Below are 2,500 nucleotides of genomic sequence, written 5' to 3'. Positions count from 1 at the left end.
AGGAGGCAACAGGACTGCTTTCCAAGCTGATGGCAATAGGCTATTATCATTCATTCTCATATAGCTGGGCCTGAAAAACAGCTTTAAGCACAGTGCAAATACCTTTCAGTGTCCCTACAGGCTTATTATTCTCAGTTCATTCATAGTTCTTATGACAGTTATGCCTGTTGTAGGCTTGTAGCCTATTATCATTCATCTCATTTTGCATTTTCCCCTTTATAACAACGATTCTCAATGGGTTTTCAGTTTCATTTTTTTTTCAGATTGAACACAATCATTCAGATAATACTGACTCACAATAATTTAACACAATAACACACAATAATTCTTTTTTTAACAGTTACATCTGTAAAGGCACAGGCTTGTATTGTCAGATAGTATTCACTTACTCATTTTAGTGGGATGTCTGGGCCTGTTTCTTTGAACAAAGCAGCTGTATTCTTGGTTTTAAGCTGGAGACTGCAACACGAAGACCATCCTCAACTCTAATGAGCCGTGATCTGTATTTGTTCTTGATAAATGTCAGTGAGAAAAAGGTCTTCTCACAAAGGTTGTTGTTGTTGTTGTTCGTCTATCGGCTGCTCCTGTTAGGGGTTGCCACAGCGGATCATCCGTCATGATCCGCATACTGATTTGGCACAGGTTTTACGCCGGATACCGTTCCTGACGCAACCCTGGTCGCCTCTTACGACCCAGGGATAAGGATTGGGTTTCGCCATGATTCCGGGCTGCTCTACACCCTCTCCTAGCGCGGCCCAGCGCAGAGCTCCCGTCCTCAAGCGATCCTCCAACCCAAACCTCCGAGTAGCCGGATTACAGGCGCACGCCACTACGCCCGGTGTATCTTCTCACAAAGGTATGTAGATCCAAATGGAATGAGTATATTAATTGCAGCCTTTGATAGTCCTGGGTATTCTGCGGCCACTGACAGCCAGAATTCCTCCAGTGTGGATGAGGCAAAAGCGGTCTTTAATGTGCGGTCAGAGGAGAGGTCCAAGAGCGCATCCTCAAGCTCCGATGATTGGTGTCGGGCAGATGAGGTGATGAAAGGCTGGCGTATCCAGTCGTTTCTCTCTCGGGTGTCGTCTTTTGGGAAGTACCTATTGAAGTGGCCAAGCAGGCTTCTGAGGTGAGTAGTAATAAGTCCTTTTATTGTTTGGATGCTTTTGTCCAATTTGTCCATGAAGTCATCGAGCTCAGGGAACATTTCCACACTGCCTTCTTCGACTTGCACTGCCCACCGCTCAAGCTTCTTAGTAAATGCTGTAACCTTGTCACCAAGCGTGAGGACATTGGTGTTTGGGCCTTGGAGAGACAAGTTTAGACTGTTCAGTTTATCAAATATGCCTACCAGATATGCAAGGCCAGTAACCCATGTGGGGTCGGTCAGGTGGTCAGCGAGGGGGGAGCCACAATACGAGAGGAAAATGCGAACCTCCTCACGCAGTTCAAACAGTCTGGTTAAAACTTTCCCCCATGATAGCCATCTGACCTCTGTGTGAAATAGTAGAGATTCGGGTTCCGATCCCATTTCCTGGCAGAGTGTGGCAAACAGTCTGGTATTCACCGGACGGGATTTGATGAAGTTCACCATTTTAATTGCTGTTTGGAGAACATTGCGGAGTTGTGGCTCGAGGTTCTTGCTGGCGAGGGCCTCTCTGTGAATAATGCAATGAGTGAATTTGACATGCGGCGCCACTTCCAAAACTTTAGCTTTCAGTCCCCTTCTTGTCCCCTGCATGGCGCCAGCTCCATCTGTACACACAGAGATGCAATTTTCCCAACTTAGCCCCTCCTCGCGCAGTTTACTGTCCAGTTTGTTAAAAATGTCACGACCAGTGCAAGTTCCTTCAAGTGTCGAGCAAAACAACATATCCTCGTACATTTTCCCCTCGTAGCTGTATCTTGCAAAAACAAGTAACCGCATCACTGGAAACATCCGTTGTTTCGTCAATTTGGAGGGAAAATCTTCCACCTTTCTTCACTCGGTCAACGAGCTGCTCTTTAATGTCGTTGGCCATTTCACCAATGCGCCTCGCCAATGTGTCATTAGACAGTGGAACAGTCTCAAGTGTGCTAGCTATTTTTTCACCATGAATAGCTCTGGTCATTGCAATCGCTGCTGGGTGGATCAGGCTCTCTGCAATAGTATGGGGCTTTTTGGATTGAGCAACCAGGTATGCCACTTTATATGAAGCCAACAGGGCTTTGACGGGGATTGTAGAGTGCTCACGTACAGTCATCTTTTGGCTCTGTAGTTCTCCCTCGTTACGACGAAAAAAATCTCATGGTTTGTCAATGTAGGATGGGTGTTTGGTTTGTAAATGTCTTTTCAATTTCACTGGTTTCAAGCTTTCGTGAGCAAGCACTTCTGAACACAGAACACACTGTGGATATTCCACTTCATTTTTGGCTCGGCATGTGAATCCGTACTGCAGAAAGTCAGTCTGATATTTCCGACGCTTGTTGGAGGCCAAATCTGCTGCCGGCGCCTTACGTT

General features: G+C 46.2%; 1 pseudogene; it reads right to left on the bottom strand.

Moving 5' to 3' along the window:
- Positions 1-699: 699 nt before the first annotated feature.
- Positions 700-840, bottom strand: LOC147032433 (signal recognition particle RNA; annotated as a pseudogene).
- Positions 841-2,500: the final 1,660 nt, after the last annotated feature.

The sequence above is a fragment of the Eptatretus burgeri genome, chromosome 2 (assembly GCF_056783735.1).
Source record: "Eptatretus burgeri isolate ZD-2024b chromosome 2, Ebu_testis_v1, whole genome shotgun sequence".
In the NCBI taxonomy this organism is placed as follows: Eukaryota; Metazoa; Chordata; class Myxini; order Myxiniformes; family Myxinidae; genus Eptatretus; species Eptatretus burgeri.
This window is presented reverse-complemented; position numbering and strand designations above follow the sequence as displayed.